This window comes from Lacerta agilis, chromosome 2 (assembly GCF_009819535.1).
Source record: "Lacerta agilis isolate rLacAgi1 chromosome 2, rLacAgi1.pri, whole genome shotgun sequence".
Lineage (NCBI taxonomy): Eukaryota > Metazoa > Chordata > Lepidosauria > Squamata > Lacertidae > Lacerta > Lacerta agilis.
In genome coordinates, this window is record NC_046313.1 from 46773197 (window position 1) to 46790337 (window position 17141).

The following is a 17141-nucleotide window of genomic DNA, read 5'->3' on the forward strand; positions in this document are numbered from 1 at the left end:
CTCCAGAAAGGTTTTTCTTATTGCTCTCAAGGTGATGGAGGAAGGGGAAGAGAGAAAGTGGAACAAAGGGGGGCATTGTATAGCAGGTGGGTGGGGGGAGTGTTTCCTGGACTGCAAAGATTAAAGATTACTGTTGTAGAAGCATCACAAATACTGACTGTCATATGATTATTGATGTTGAAAAGGGTAAAGAGGATTTGTTGACTTTTCCTTTTTACAGATCTGCATAGATAAGCATGTAGCAGTGGGGAAATACTTTCTTTTTGGAATAAATCCCACTTGATTTGAATTCATTTATGTTGATATTGAATCATTCAATCTGGCTGCAGTTACTGGGTCAATATTTTACAGTTCTGATTTAAGATACGGGTCTGTAATGAATCCACTTTCCCTAATCATGACGATTCATTACTAATGTTGATTAATGCTTTACTAAGTTGTCAATAAATGTTTTATAGATTACTCTGGTGTTAAGCCAACAGTTTCAGAGAAAGAAAGATTGCTATGCATACTTTCTAATTACAAATCCCACTTCCTCAGTTGTAATTAGTGCGTCCAAGTGATTCTTACCTAACAGGGGAAACTTACTTTTTAAAAAATAAATAAAATTGAAATATATTCCTCTCTATATTTATACAGATATAATTCACATGCCAGTAAGAGATGAATATAGACTACTTTTCCACCATCAACACTGTGTAAGGTATTTAGTGATATCCAATATTAGCCATACTCTGAACAGCTCCAATGAAATCAATAGATTGAAACTGTGTCCACTGCTTTCAACTGGTCTAGGCAAAAAGATGTGATAAGTTGTCAATTCCCAGTGCTGGAGAGGCATAGTAGCTAAAGAAAAGGTTTTGGAATGCTATCTAATAGTTGGCAATTATCCTCAACATGATTAAACAAGACAAACAGATCCAACCTATTAACTACCATAATCTGAAGTACAATATTCAATACCAGAGACTGGCAAGTTCCATAAGAAATTAATAAAATCATCATGGTCTGCTGAACATTTGCAACATCAAAATGTGTCAGCAGGAAACATTTTGTTTAGTCAGGGGGATAAGAGACATTATACTATGCTTCCAAATATTCAAATGATAATCAAATTCATTTACTAAATGTGCCAGGTGTATATTCTGCATATGGATTTTTTATGAAAGAGCATGAACTAATGGGCATTTCCCACCTGATGATTTCACTGACTGCTACTTTTGAAAAAGGGATCCATTTCCTTTCCTTTTTCTAACTTAAAAGATTGAAAAATGGGCTAACTCAAAATGTTTGTGCCTCAATAAGTTAAGGGGTCTTTCAAAATTTAAAGGAACAGTGTTTCTATCAGTCTCACATAACTGTATTATCATAGAAGCATCGAATCGTAGAGTTAAAAGGGATCCCGAGAGTTCATCTAGTCCAGCTCCCTGCAATGCAGGAATCTCAATTAATGCATACTGTTCCTCGAGGGATTTATTTGACCCACAAACTGATGTTCTTGATGCACACATTCTTCTAATTCCATTTGTTTTGCCTTAATAAAAATAGGCCTCCAATAAATTTATGGCTCCAGAAAACCAGGGCAATCTCTCTTGAGATGACATTCAACCTACAAATTCACCAGATTTTAAAAACAAAGTATTATTTCATCACTATTGTTTGCAAGAGTGAAAAATGGGTCAATATCATAACGTGTATGGACTGCAATGATTAGGGTCCCAATTTGAATCTCTTGAATGTGATCAGCAAAGAGGTTTTTAAGTACAGTACTTTCTTATGGATCCCCATCACTGCTGCAACTGGAAGGACTTGCAATTCGCAAAAAAGAAAGAAAGAGAAAATGCACATTTTAAAATAGTTGTTGTTGTTCAGTCGTTCAGTCATGTCCAACTCTTTGTGACTCCATGGACCAGAGCATGCTTGGCACACCTATCCTTCACTGCCTCCCGCAGTTTGGCCAAACTCATGTCATTCACTTCGAGAACACTGTCCAACCATCTCATCCTCTGTTGTCCCCTTCTCCTTGTGCCCTCCATCTTTCCCAAGCATCAGGGTCTTTTCCAGGGAGTCTTCTCTTCTCATGATGTGGCGAAAGTACTGGAGCCTCAACTTCAGGATCTGTCCTTCTAGTGAGCACTCAGGGCTGATTTCTTTGATAGGATGGATAAGTTTGATCTTCTTGCAGTCCATGGGACTCTCAAGAGTCTCCTCCAGCACCATAATTCAAAAGCATCAATTCTTTGGCAACTAGTCTTCTTTATGGTCCAGCTCTCACTTCCGTACATTACTGCTGGGAAAACCATAGCTTTAACTATACGGACCTTTGTCGGCAAGGTGATGTCTCTGCTTTTTAAGATGCTGTCTAGGTTTCTCATTGCTTTTCTCCCAAGAAGCAGGCGTCTTCTTATTTCGTGACTGCTGTCATCATCTGCAGTGATGGTGGTGTTTGAGCCCCACATTGGGCAAAAGGTTCCTGCATTGCAGGAGGTTAGACTAGATGACTCTTATGGTCCCATCGAACTCTACATTTCTATTATTCTTAGTTTCTCTCATACATACATAGAGTTGAATTAATCTTAAATAGTGATTATAAAAAAGTGCTGCTTAATATTGCTCTTTTAAACATGAGCGGTATTGGGGATGGGAGGGATAAGGATGCCCAGCATTGAATTCTGTGAGCCCGGGAATCCCACAGAGAGTTGTTTCTGTGGCTTTGCATTCTGTCCCTGCATGCTATGGATAGAACAGCTGGTGGTTCCTCAGAGAGCCCTCTTTGGAACAAAATACGAACTTGCTGTTTTATGTGGTTCTGCCAAAGTTTCTTGCAGCCTCAACATATTTAAGTGATAAAGTAGGACTTCAGTGTCACACTATCAGCTCCAGATTCTGACTGAGATGCCCACTGTTTTACACATACTTCAGGAGGGGCTCTTTTTATCATCCTCCCCCCCCAAAATAAATAAATCTGTATTTTGAATATAAAAAAATGTTTACAAGTAAATGGAAAGAAATTCATTCTCACGTCTATTGGCAGATCGTTGTTCTTAGCTGTGATTCAATCTTAAAAAAATAGCTCCTTATGAAGGAAAACAAATATTTTATCATTTTTTATCATTAGGAATATATTGGGGCTGAAATGGGAGGCAAAACAGAGCCACAAGTGTCAAGTAAATCAGTAATCTGATAATACACAGCAACCTCCATAGTAAACAAGTTCCACCTATTCAATATTTCACAGCACCCCCAAATTGTACTTTGCTTGTACTTTTTTAAGCTTTCCTTTATAGCCTTTCCACCAAGGAAATGATGGTGACAAAATATTCCTCCTCAAATCCTTGCTTCCTTAATGGCTGAACCATCTGGGGGGAAAGGAACATGTCAATCTGGTTAGCTAAATATAGAAGCACCTCTGTTTTCAGAGCATGCAAGAGATAAAGCAGCTTAATGTAACCCTATTGCTTTTTCTTTTGACTGTTAAACGGGTGCGACTGAGAATCTCTTACCTGATCTGCCTGACCAAGTAGCTTGATTTGGTGGACTTTAGCTCCTGTGTACCACTGCAACTTTGAAATACAGGTCTGTATGTGAGAGGAATATCTCCCACTCAAGAAGAGAGTCATAGTCCAGCAAATGGTTCGGCACATTTCTCAAAGGAGCCACTGATTGAGTGACACATTGCTATACGGAGCACCCTATTTTCTCCCCCCACACACAAAGCTTATTAAGGTCTGTTTTCTGTTCCTGCTAAGATAGATGCTGGCAGCAGAAGCCCTGAATCATATTACTGAAAACCTATACCTTGGTTTCCGGCTTCCTGGATTCTTTACCTTGATCATTTGACATGTGTTGACCAAACAAGTATCTTACTTAAAAAAAAAAGAAGAAGTCATTTTAGTTACCTTTCTCACAAATAATCAAACTCAGATATTACTGGGGTAGGGGAAGCAGAGATGTTATTGGCCTGCTCAGGTCAAGTAGTGCTTATTTCACCCACACCTTAGAGATGGAGTACTGCATGTCCCAAATAGCAGGTTCCACACATAGAATGGTATATTTTTATGCTTGCACAACGGCACCTCCCTGCTCCCCCCTCTCCAGTCTGGGGTTTCCTTCAAAGCTCCAGAGTAGAGCTGGGGAGAAGAGAGGGGGAAAGTTCTGTTGTGTAGCAAAATCCTTGTACAGTACTGGTAAGAACAAAGTGAGTTGGGTACCGCCCATAGAAATTAACAACTGTACCAGGATACCTTGTATATTTAACAGGAACTCTTTGACCCTGCAATATAGACCCAACTGCTGATTTCATCATACAGAGAGGTGCAGGTAGGAATTAGCTTCTTAAAAACCCCAAAACTGTAAACTCTTGCAGGAAAACCTCTGCAGCTATCCTTCTCAAATTTGATAGTATTGACCATGTATGCCTAAAATGCTAGTTTTGTGTGTGGTAGAAGATTTTAAATATGGGGAGCATTCAATGTCAATAGAGGCTCTTCTTTTTCATCAGAGGCAAAGTGCTCTTGAAACTGGTAAAACCCAGCAAAGTTACTTCTCCACGCAGCAATTTCACATGCTATTTTATGAACTTATTGTAGAAAGTTTTTTCCCCCTCTTCATTTGAAGGCTGAGCATTAGTTACACTCTGACACTTCTACTATAATTTTTTGAAAGGGAAAATAATAGTACAGTTACCCACAGAAAAAAGTATCATACTCTGTCCATTATGTGGAGGCGATGTATTGTAGCAGTGCTACTGGGACCATGACTAATGTGAGAGGAGCATTACAGTACAAACAAATGATGGCCAGGGTTTAGCTAATGGAAAGGCCCTAATCTTTCAGACACAGCTTTATCACTTGCAAAGTAGGTACATTTTACTTTGTCACGACTCCCTCTTGCTCTTTAAATAAAGCTGCTCAAAATACGGAATCTTATCCCACAGCATGTTTTCAGAGTTATTACTTCAATTTCAGATCAAGCCAATTCCCACATCATTCCAACTTTTTTCCCTTTATATCACTGGGAACCAAATGCATACAGTCTTGAGCAGTTAGTTATGCTAGAATTTATGTACATCAAATAATGTGAATCACCACCATTTGGAGGGGGGGGGGGAGACACATCGATTTTCATTTAATCATAATACAGCATGAACAAAGTACACAGGAACAAGGATTACTTTTTGAAAGAGAAAAGAAATATGATCAGGAAGGCTAGCATATTAAAGCAGACTATAAGAAAACATACTTTATAGCAAACTGGATAGCATGTGTTTAATCCTTGGTAAAATTAGAAAGGGTACCATTTGGCCTGGAAAACTTCAGGTTTTATCAGACCTTAAGATAGAAGAGATTTGTGCATAACTTTTTTATGACTTTAAAATCATAGTTTATGATTGTATGAACTGGATTTCAGGAACTGAAAACTTCAACACAAAAACCTGTTCATATGCTGAAAGTTAAGGTAATTGTAACATCTCACGCCATATGTACCTCAGCACTACTGCTTCATTTCCTCACCTCTTTTCTGAGTCGTGTGGGCTTGCATTGTGTTACATCTTTCATTTCTCAGTTGTTGCCAATTCCTTCAGTTCCTTATAAAAAAGGGGGGGCAATGCTGCAAATATGTAGTGCAATAATTGGAAGGAGTGGGAATTCACAAGCAAGCCGAATTTGAAACATTTCAGCAGGAAGGAACAAAGAGTCAGCACTTCACTTAAATGGAAAGATCTAAAAAGCCAATGTACTTAATTTAGTTCAGGAAAAAAAATCACACATGAAAGTACCTTAGATAAAGGCTTAGATTCCAACACTAATAATTACAGTTTAATGAATGGAGTTCCATCGCTACAATAGGATTATGCACCCTCCCCATTCCTGCTAGAGTCCCCTGCGCTCCCCAGAAAGCTGCACAACATCTGGAAGGCTCTACAGTCACATTAGACAACAGTTATACAACAATAGTCCAGCTAAATGCTGCATAACTTTGATTAGAACTTTACTCTTTTGCACCAAAATCCAAACTTGCTGTCTGAGCTATTCAACCATGCTGCTCCTTATGAGATTTATGGAGCCTGAACTGGCTAGTTGATTCTCAGTAGCAATGCTTAAGGCTGGCCAATTGCAACTTAGCCCTTCCCAAAAAGCTAGATATGCAACACTATCTGAAGATTAGAAACTAGGAAACAGTCTGAAAATGAAAGCCTCAAATATTTTTACTTTTTTATATACAAGGTGAGTGAAATTATTTCATTTTCACTTTTTAAAAAAACATACACAAAAAAGTCTGGCATATGTTTGTCAGTAAATGTTAGTTCCCTTGTGTTTTTGCCACTAAATTGTTATGCCCTTTAAAAAAATAAATTGCCTAACATTATTTATGTAACCATTTAATGTCTCAATACTTTCATAACTAATGTCAGTTTCCTGATACAGGCCAGCAAAGGAAGGGGACATGAAATCCTAGACATTTAAAAAAAAATATTAAAGTCTTCAAGGCTAATACAAGTGCAGAATTAACAATGCTCTCATAGAATCATAGAATCATAGAGTTGGAAGAGACCACAAGGGCCATCCAGTCCAACCCCCTGCCAAGCAGGAAACACCATCAAAGCATTCCTGACAGATGGCTGTCAAGCCTCTGCTTAAAGACCTCCAAAGAAGGAGACTCCACCACACTCCTTGGTAGCAAATTCCACTGCCGAACAGCTCTCACTGTCAGGAAGTTCTTCCTAATGTTTAGGTGGAATCTTCTTTCTTGTAGTTTGAATCCATTGCCCCGTGTCCGCTTCTCTGGAGCAGCAGAAAACAACCTTTCACCCTCCTCTATATGACTCTCCAAAGATCAAATTTGTTCACTTTTCCATGCAGCATTCAGGAAAAAGTTGCACAGGCAATGAAACTTAAGTCATGAAAGTTCCTTAATTATTTGTATAGGAACACAAGAATGGCTTGTAAGAGTCATGCAGTCTGATCTGTAGCAGCCAGCTCAGAACCTCTACACATGTTGAGCTTCTCTGATTGGCTGAGGTACAGCAATAGGCTTGGTTACCTTTCTCCCTCCTCTATATGACATCCTTTTATATATTTGAACATGGCTATCATATCACCCCTTAACCTTCTCTTCTCCAGGCTAAACATACCCAGCTCCATAAGCCGTTCCTCATAAGGCATCGTTTCCAGGCCTTTGACCATTTTGGTTGCCCTCCTCTGGACACCTTCCAGCTTGTCAGTATCCTTCTTGAACTGTGGTGCCCAGAAATGGACACAGTATTCCAGGTGAGGTCTGACCGGAGCGGAATACAGTGGTACTATTACTTCCCTTGATCTAGATGCTATACTCCTATTGATGCAGCCCAGAATTGCATTGGCTTTTTTAGCTGCTGCATCACACTGTTGACTCATGTCAAGTTTATGGTCTACCAAGACTCCTAGATCCTTTTCACGTGTACTGCTCTCAAGCCAGGTATCACCCATCCTGTATTTGTGCCTTTCATTTTTATTTATTTTTTGCCCAAGTGTAGTACTTTACATTTCTCCCTGTTAAAATTCATCTTGTTTGCTTTGGCCCCGTTCTCTAATCTGTTAAGGTCATTTTGAAGTGTGATCCTGTCCTCTGGGGTATTAGCCACCCCTCCCAATTTGGTGTCATCTGCAAACTTGATCAGGATGCCCTCAAGCCCATCATCCAAGTCATTGATAAAGATGTTGAATAAGACTGGGCCCAAGACAGAACCCTGTAGCACCCCACTAGTCACATCTCTCCAGGATGAAGAGGAGCCATTAATGAGTACCCTTTGGGTTCGGTCAGTCAGCCAGTTACAAATCCACTGAATGGTAGCATTGTCTAGCCCACATTTTACCAAAGGCAGACACAAAACAAAAGCTTCTCATGCGTAGTAATCTGAATTCTAGAAATTACTCTAAAATCTTCCAAATACACTGCTGTTATATCTCAAACAGGAAAGCAATTGAGCTCATGGTTTTATTGTTTTATATTTAATTCAAATAAAATATTGACTTGAAATGTTTTAACATAATATTGAAAAGAAGCCCTATTTCCCATGAAATACAGATTTTAATCTCATCTGCAAAAGAACATGGTTAATTAGTTTCTTCCACACAGCAGCACTAATGGCTCTTGAAAGATGCTTAAGGAGTCATAAATCATACAAAACATGTGCACTGTATAGCTGGCCCTGTATAGGTGGATATCCTGGAGGCAGTCTAGCCCTTTAACCACTCAGGCACCATCAAGGCCACACATGTCTATTTCCTAGCCCCTCCCCTTTTCCCATGGCCACTCACACAATTCATTTACTCTCCTTTCCCATGTCATGCCTTCCACACAATGGTCTTCTGCCAAACGGTTATCCAGCAGAACTCTCACATTTTTCTTGCAGACCTAGCCCCACGTGCAGGCGAAACTTGAAGAGGCAATGGTACTCAGGTCAAATTGGAAAATTAATGGCAGACATGAATTAAGAGAGCGAAAAGGGTGGTTGGCCTTTGTGCACATGTGGACTGTGTGGCACAGAACAAGGAAAGAGTCCAAAGAGCAAAGGGAAAAGGGAAAATATTTGCCCTAAATAATAATGTAGTAGCATTCATTAACTTTCTATAGGGCTGCTTAAAACTTAACCAGCTCACACCATATGCTGAATCTACCCACAGAATACTACTGCACCTTCAGCAGTAAAAAAAATTATTCACAAAAGATTTTATTGTGCAGGCTTTAAATGACTCATTCTTTCCCAATGTTTATAAGGATACATCATAAAGGGACATCTTAGTATTACTACTTCCTTGGTTCCTCATCAACTTTGTGGCCCACACACTCAAAAATAAAATAAAATGCTGACCTAAAAAATAACTGGCCATGCCAACCTCTTTCCTCTGAATAACAAGAGAGCTAGACAGATAAAACTGTAGAGACATTTTATAATTACGTAAGTCAAGATAGCTATTTAGAAATCTCTTACATAGTGCCAACAAGAGATACGTATGGCTAAAGGAGGAAATACGCACAACCAAATAAGACTTTGGGAAAAGAAGAAAGAATAAGAGTGCATATAAACAAAACCTTTTATGAAAATGAAATCCTTTTTATTCTTTTGATTTTGAGTACCTATGTCCAGAAACAGCAATTCAGGCAGGCTTTCAACCTGATCAGATTTTGACTATGTGCTTCTCATTTGGGAAGGTACTCTTACTTGATTTGCAATGTTAATTGTGTTGCAATCTCCCACCTTCCTTTATCTAAGAGTAAACACTGGCTTGTATTGTAAATATTTTGAACACTCCAGTCATCAAGAGTTCAGTATTTTGTTTTGATTTCTTAGTGTGATTCTTAACTTTTTTTCTTTTATGCTTTAGTTATTAACCACATTATATGAAAGACATAATAAAATGAGTTAAGTTTCATACAAAAAAAGAGGGCAGATGGTGATCAAAGACTACATAGAGTGGGCCTCTTTAGGAATGGAAAACCAAAACCTAAGCATGAGCAATAAAGTTACCAGTATTTCTCTCTGCTAGCTACATGGGCATTTTATGTTAAAATGGAAAGGCAAACTATCTTCATTAGTTCCAGTTACAGGTAGGTAGCCGTGTTGGTCTGCTATAGTCAAAACAAAATAAAAAATATATAAAAATTCCTTCCAGTAGCACCTTAGAGACCAACTTGGTATGAGCTTTCGTGTACATGCACACTTCTTCAGATACACTGAAACCGAAGTCACCAGACCCTTTATATAGTGAGAGAGTGGGGAGGGGTATTACTCAGAAGGGTGGTGGGAATGGGTGATTGGCTGATAGGTGTGGAAAACCTGTTAACGACTGCAATTGGTCTTACAGGAAAAGGCAAGGGGTGAGATGGCTAAAGATAGCTTTGTCATGTATAATGAGATAAGAATCCAATGTCTTTGTTCAGACCAGGTCTCTCCATTGTTTTAAGTTTGGTAATTAGTTGCAATTCAGTAACTTCTCTTTCCAGTCTATTTTTGAAATTCCTTTGTAGTAAGACAGCTACTTTGAGATCTTGTACAGAATGTGCTGGGAGACTGAAGTGTTCTCCTACTGGTTTCTCTGTCTTGTGATTCCTGATATCAGATTTATGTCCATTTATCCTTTGGTGTAGGGCTTGGCTTGTTCGTCCAATATAGAGAGCTGAAGGGCACTGTTGGCATTTGATGGCATACACAATGTTAGAAGATGAGCAATTAAATAGTCCTGAGATGGTATGAAAAGTGAGGTGGGAGATTACTATCCTTCTGCAGTTGTACACAAACAGAACATTTCTAAACACAAGACTGAAATGGCGAGGGCTTTAAAATTTAGAGCAAACTACGGTAGTAAAATGACTAACCATGCTCAGGACAGGGTGGAAAAATACAGATGGCGATTTTATGGTATAGTGATAGTTTGATCTACTGCTTTGCAAATACAAGCATCTCTTCTGCTTTGGAAATGCATAAAGGGTCACACAAATCCCACTGTAGTGTTCAATAGCTTTCTTTGTCTCAGCGTATTGGTTTACAACAGGGGGTGGGGGAGAATAATTATAAAGAATCCAGCAGTAGATGAAACTTATACTATGAAAGACTTTTTGCCTCTTTTTCATTTTTGCTGAAGTTGGCTACCAGCATCTTCTTTATAAAACTGTCACATGGGCACTCCATTGAAATTAATGGAGGTACTGTAGCAAGGGTAGATTGTTCTCGGGAAGAATGAGTCACAATTGTTTGCTTACCCTGAAGGAATCCCCAGCCTGTACATTATTGATATAGGGACAGAGGCTCTGCGGTGCCTTGTGGGAAGCTTACAGTTAGTTTGCACCTTGAGCACTCAGGAAAGATTTGTACTTCATGCCAATGGCGAAAGCAGGTGTGACTGCTATATCCATTGGCACTGTTGAACAGGACAATGAAGCCTCCTTCAAAATATGCAACTTTGCTTCATTATAACCCTCAGTGCACTTATGTTTTTTACCAGTATTGCAAGGGCCTTGGAAATCTTAAAGACAACATTGGAAAGACAGAGAAATGCCTCATTCAAAAATTCTGAAACTCAGGCAGCTTGTCCTTAGGTAACCTGGTACTACAGTAATCTGTTTAGAGCTGCATTAGTTATGATCAACACTTTGAGTTGTGCCTTCAAATAAACTGATAGGGTTGCCAAGCTGTTTTATCATGAGAGTTACATGCTTCTTGTAACTAGCCCTGGCAAGTAGTCTGGCTGAAGCATTCTGGACCAGCTGTAGTTTCCAAAGTGTGTTTTTAATAGACAAATCCTATGCATGTTTACTGTGAACTATGCCATAGTTATTTTATCAAAACTTACTTCCAACTGTGCAAGCATAGGCCTGAAGCCTAAAATCATCACAAAATGCATTATTATAGGAGCTGGGCAAAGTTTCTTAACTGAAAATGACTTTTAGATAAACTCAGTACAGTACTTGAAGGCTACAGAAGAAGGGACCACCTGTATTTTCTGTCAGCTGTAAGTAAACTTGAATGATGAATGAAACGTGGCCTCACATTTTCTTTTGTTTCAACATCATAAATTGGCAGCAATCACACATTTAATAACAATATTTTAAGTTATAATTATGAGGGCTGTAGTTCAATGGAAAAAACATGTCAAACAAAGTGCCTGAGGCTTCAGTCATTACAGAAAAAAATCACTGGTAAGCAATTTGCAAAGCTTGATATGCTTGAAAGAAACAATACATTTCTTATGGCAAGAACATTCTTCCTATTGTGTGCTCTCCCACATGACTGGCAAAATTGCCCTACAACAAAGGTTTTCAACTTTTGGGGGCCAATGGCTCCCTTGACAAACTACATTCTGTCTGTGGGGCTCAGGAGTCCAGTTGCCTGCAGAGCTGGAAGCCCCTCACCCCTTTTTAAACACCCTCCCTTGTGGAGTGTTTCCTCAGCCTCCTCTCCTCTCTCCTCTCCTTGGGAGTCCTCTGGGCAGCCGAAGCTGCTGCCTCTGGTCTCTGAGCTTCCCCCTACCCCCAAAAGAGGTGCCTCCTCACACTGTCCCACAGGGGCCTGGGAAGCACCCCCCCCCCCCAAAGCCAGCTCCAGAGGCACCATTTGCCTGAGAAGCTTGTAGCAAGGGCTGCTGAAACAAACAGCTGTGCAAGCCTTAGGAGGCAGAAATGCAAGAGGGCATCAGAGGAGGGAGGGAAAGAAAGAGGGACAGAGGCCCTCCTGACCATCATTCAAGGCACCCCAGGGTGCCACGTCACACCAGTTGAAAACCGCTGCCCTACAGGTTTGCTTCACTAAAAGCTTTATTAACATGATTCTGCCAAGCAAAAACTTGTATAATATTATGTTTTAAAAGATATGCATACTCCCTCTGTCTTACATTAATCATGATGAAATAAACCAACTTAGCTGCTTTGCATGGATTTATGTGCCAAAGAATGTGGCATTCCCATATCAAGAGGAAGTCAGGTAAGCCTATTTTAACAAACCCATTCTGCTTGTTCATTTTGTTAAGAACAGGAGCTGAACAGTCAATAAAACTCATAAGAGTTTTATTTTTTTGAGATTCGGGGGGGGGGATAATCTACAGGGTGCCTGTAAGTCAGAGGACAGCAACCTAAGGCCCATGGGCTGGTTCCAGCCCATGAGCTTCCTGGAACCGGCCCATGGCCGTTCCATTGATCGATGTGGGGATTCCGTGCATTTTTTTTCATGGCCCCATTTTTTCTCTTGCCCCAGTGGCCAAATTCTGGGTCGGAAGAGCGTCCGAAATAGTATGTGCGCATGCACATGGGCGTTCCTCTGTCCCGAAAGTGCACCAGAAATAGCTTGAGCACACGTGCGGGCACGCACTCTCCGGCCCAACGAGAGGTCTGCCGGGGAGTGGACTGGACCGGCCTCAAAAAATGTTGCCAACCTCTGCTGTAAGTTAATAGAACTTTTGAACATGCAAAAGCCTGAAATGGAGCTGAAATTGTTATGTGAAGAAAGCTATGATATTGTGGGCTACCAGGCCTCATATAGCCAACATGCTTAAGTCTTATTAATGCATGAAGGGGTTAATGTCATGGGGTAAGCTGTATTGCCAGGCTTAGCTAGGCTACTCCCCCTCACCTTGGAAGGAAGGTAACCAAGCCTATTGCTGTACCTCAGCCAATCAGAGAAGCTCAACATGTGTAGAGGTTCTGAGCTGGCTGCTACAGATCAGACTGCATGACTCTTACAAGCCATTCTTGTGTTCCTATACAAATAATTAAGGAACTTTCATGACTTGAGTTTCATTGCCTGTGCAACTTTTTCTGAATGCTGCATGGAAAAGTGAACAAATTTGATCTTTGGAGAGTTTGTAACTGTAAGTAAACCATTCACAAACATGGTCATTTTCTATGCTAAGGGAAAAGAGAAGTTTTGGCACTCATAAGGACATATTTAAAGGTCCAGCAGCCTACATTTCCATGCTAGACTTTGCTGCATATTTCATTATTTTAAAATAAATATAAATATATTTATACTTTTATAAATATGACTACAGAGTCCAACGATACTAATACTGTGGCATAAACAATGCTAAATATGCTCTTAGCAGAACAGTCACACTTATCCAAGGCATGTCTTAAAAGGCAGCATTAAATATACAGCTAATGGTGCTTATATCCCATCAACCCATCATTGTTTACAAGTCATTCTTAAATGCCATTTCCCTGATTCAGTGAATTGACTATGCCAAGTCTTTGACATGATTGCTGAGAACACATATAGGTGAAAACAGTAAGGGATGTAAACATAGATTAGAGACAAGTAATGTTGACCTGAGTGGAAGTTCTTAATGAAAATCTATCCAAGGCACTAAATGCTGAATGAGCCAAGAAGCAGCCCACAGCACCAGAGATACTGGCCTACATAATAAGATCAACTGCAATAAGATGTGATATGGGTTGCATCCAACTAAATCATTGCATGCACATAATAACTTCCACAAGTTCAACAAAACATCCCCTCCTCCTCCCGCTACAAATCTGCTCTAGATGTTTCTCAACCCTCCCAAGCAGATTTAGGGCGCAAGAGGGAGGGGAAGTTCCATTGCACTCATGGAAATCCAACAAACAGTTGAATACCTCTGTTTGTTGACCTTATTCCCATTGATTTCAGTGATATAAATTGAACTAAGCTCAACAGCTGTTTCAGTGGGATTGAGTTAACTATCTTACATGGATTCAAATGATTATTATCTAGCAAGTGCAATTGATATACTGTATATTCTGAAAGTAGTATTATTCAGATTATATATTTCTTTGCAAGATCCTGCATTTACAGCATCTGAAGTGGTTCTGTTGTTTCCTTTGCAAATCTACTTCAGCGTTCTAGTCAGTCATTCTACATAACATTCCCAGGCAGTAAATGAAAGTCAATTTATTTCCCTGCACAAAACTCTTGTTAAATGAAGTTGTCTTCTGTGCATGCGCAATGGCTGTCTCAAATGTATACACCTCAGCTGAACTGCATCTTACATTTTTAAATCAGATAGAAGCTGGTCCGAGGGGAAATGCATCAAACAGCATTATTTCTCAAGAAACTATGGGATATATGGATTATTGCTAACATCATGTGCCTCAAGCAACAGAAGTGGAAGCACAATGGATTTGGAGTTACAAGGTACACTGGGCTTCGTTATATTTGGGTGGAGTTAGGGATTTCCTATTACCGGTACTTTTCTGCCTTGCTTAAGACAGTAAAAGTTCTTGTCTAGACTGATAATGTCCTTCAAGTCTGTCTTAAATGTCACATTTTTCTCTTGCTACCAAAGTGGCTGCATTCAGAAGGTACGAGAGGGGCATCTTTTTCCTGTTACTAGTGAATCAGGTGCCTGTCAATGAACCTGCCTATTTTAGCTCTGCAGGGAATTGCTACACAGCAGCGAAAATAATGAACTACAAAAGTCAACAGAAATAAACAAAAAAAAGGTCTAGCAACAAAACAGAAAACATTTGAATTACGATGGACACATTGAAAACATTTGAAAAATGCAAGGTGCTTGTGAGTGACATGCAATTATATTGCAAAATAGAAAGGCAGAAATAACACTCCTGTTGGCTTCCCACGCAGCAGCATAGTGGGGAGGCAAAGCAACAGAGGTGCCACAACTCCACCCACTGCAAGATCAGTGTCTGAACCAAGGAAAAATATATAGGAGCAATGGCAGCGCTTACAAGGCCAAGGGCTATTCAGTCTGTTTCATCCTAAGTTTTCAACAAGCTCTTCTTTTTCCAGGCAGCAAAACTACACTTTTTGGACTAGTAATTGATCATTCTTACCATCGGTTTAAAGGCTTTTTTGTTTTTACACAATGGAAGTGGGGAAGCAAGCAGTGGGATCTATATTGAACAAGCACTATTTAAAAGGTTTTCATAGGTGAGCTGGAGTTAGGAATAAGCAGTACACGTTTGTGGATGACAACAACCCCCCCCCCCAAAAAAATCTGCTGCCTCCTTGTTGCTGTTGCAATAGCTTGCCCTTAGCCTTTTAAGAAACAATAATGCTTGGCTTTCAGAACAAAATTGTGAAAAAGCAGTTTATCAAATAATAAATCTAAAGATGTATGCAAATTACACACCAGTGTGGATGAATAATAGTGATGGCTTTCCCTCTTCCTCCTGTAACTGATTTACGAAAGAAAGAAAAGGAAGACTATCTCTTTGTTGAAACTAAAAAAAAAATCCTGAAACACTTTTGAAAATGTGCTTTATTCTTTTGAGAAAGCACGCTGGAGCTTTTGTTCAATGTTTCATACATTAAGAAAGAATCAATCAAGTACCACTTCAAAATCTTGTTATAATGTTGTTGCCTGAATAAAGAGGGGGGTGGGGGGAGCATCTTTCAGTTTTCCTCAGCCTGATCTTAGGTTTTGTTTCTTATGCAAACATCCTCGCCATATTTGAGGATTTCACACTGGCAGTACATTGGCAAAAAATAGCCAGCTGCAAATCAACTCTAATTACAGTGTGACCTGTTGCTAATTACTGTTTGTCTAACCCTACTGTTGTTCATTCAATAAGAGTAAAATAGCATCCACTTCTCTCCCTGAAATATTTACAGTTTGTAATTGGTCATGCCCCAAAGCTTTGGAGCTGTAGTGATCTTTCATTAAAACCAGGGGTTGGATTCAGAATTTTACATTCACAGTTGGTACAGTAACTTGCTTCCTACTGATAAGCAGCATCAAACAAATCCAGCTACCAAATACAACACACAAGATCACTGCTTGGTTATGTTTTATATATATAAAAAAGGAAAACAAACCCTTTGTATCTTGTATAAATGGGATGCCATAACTGGAGTTATGCTCACATAACTTATTACATACTCACTGAAAATGAGATATTGATTTGTATTTTTCCTTGCAAATAGTTCTATGATGGTAAGCAGCAGAGGGTCTTCAGCATTTTAAAAAGAGGCAGTGCATGTATATAGTATGAGGACATTCATATGCCTAGTTTAATCTTTGTAGTTTTTAATGCTTAAACTATTCTGAAATAGTTTTCTGCTGTGCTATGTTACTGTGTTTATTATTGTATTTTCAGTCTTTCCTGTAAGCTAGTCAAAGAATTCCAATAACACTGATGATTGGGCAGGATATAAAGTTCTAGAAATCAATAAATACTGTATAGAGTACACCACAAAGAAAATGAGGGGTGCTTCAAGCCAACCTGCTTATTGGCTATTCAGGCTGATTTGTTTGCCGGGAGATAGACAACTGCTATTTAATGAGCATTTATTCCAATTTGTTTGCAAGGATGTTAGATGACAAAGCAAGTGTTATCCCACACTCTCCATTGCATTTCCCCAACACCTTCCATATCATAAAAAGTCCAGTCTTTGGGGGGAAATGGGTTTGTTGTGCCACCAAGCTATAATTGCTGAGCCTGGATTTGCCAGTACTCAGCTGCATTGGTAAAAACATTTTTTTTGAAATATAAATGCATTATAACATTGTGACACCAGATGGTGCTGTAGAGCTGAAATTGGAACTATTAATTTTTTCATTGTGAGCTTTGAAACGTTTTTTTTCAGAGCATTTTCAGAGTGTGTTTTTTATAGCTATGTAGATGCACCTGAATCCCATTGCAAAATAGGTAATGACTAGAAGTGTCTT

The 17141-nt window shown here is 39.4% G+C and overlaps 1 protein-coding gene across 6 annotated transcripts in view; it reads right to left on the reverse strand.

Annotated features, from left to right (window-relative positions):
* Window positions 1-17141, reverse strand: part of HTR4 (5-hydroxytryptamine receptor 4) — a 155381-nt gene that overhangs the window by 106873 nt on the left and 31367 nt on the right. The window contains exon 1 of one of the 6 annotated variants that reach the window (XM_033139880.1): window positions 5514-5685. The exons of the other annotated variants lie outside the window; for them this stretch is intronic. The gene's annotated coding sequence lies outside the window, so the exon portion shown is untranslated. Of the gene's footprint in view, window positions 1-5513; window positions 5686-17141 lie in introns of those variants that run through there. 6 annotated transcript variants of the gene reach the window in all.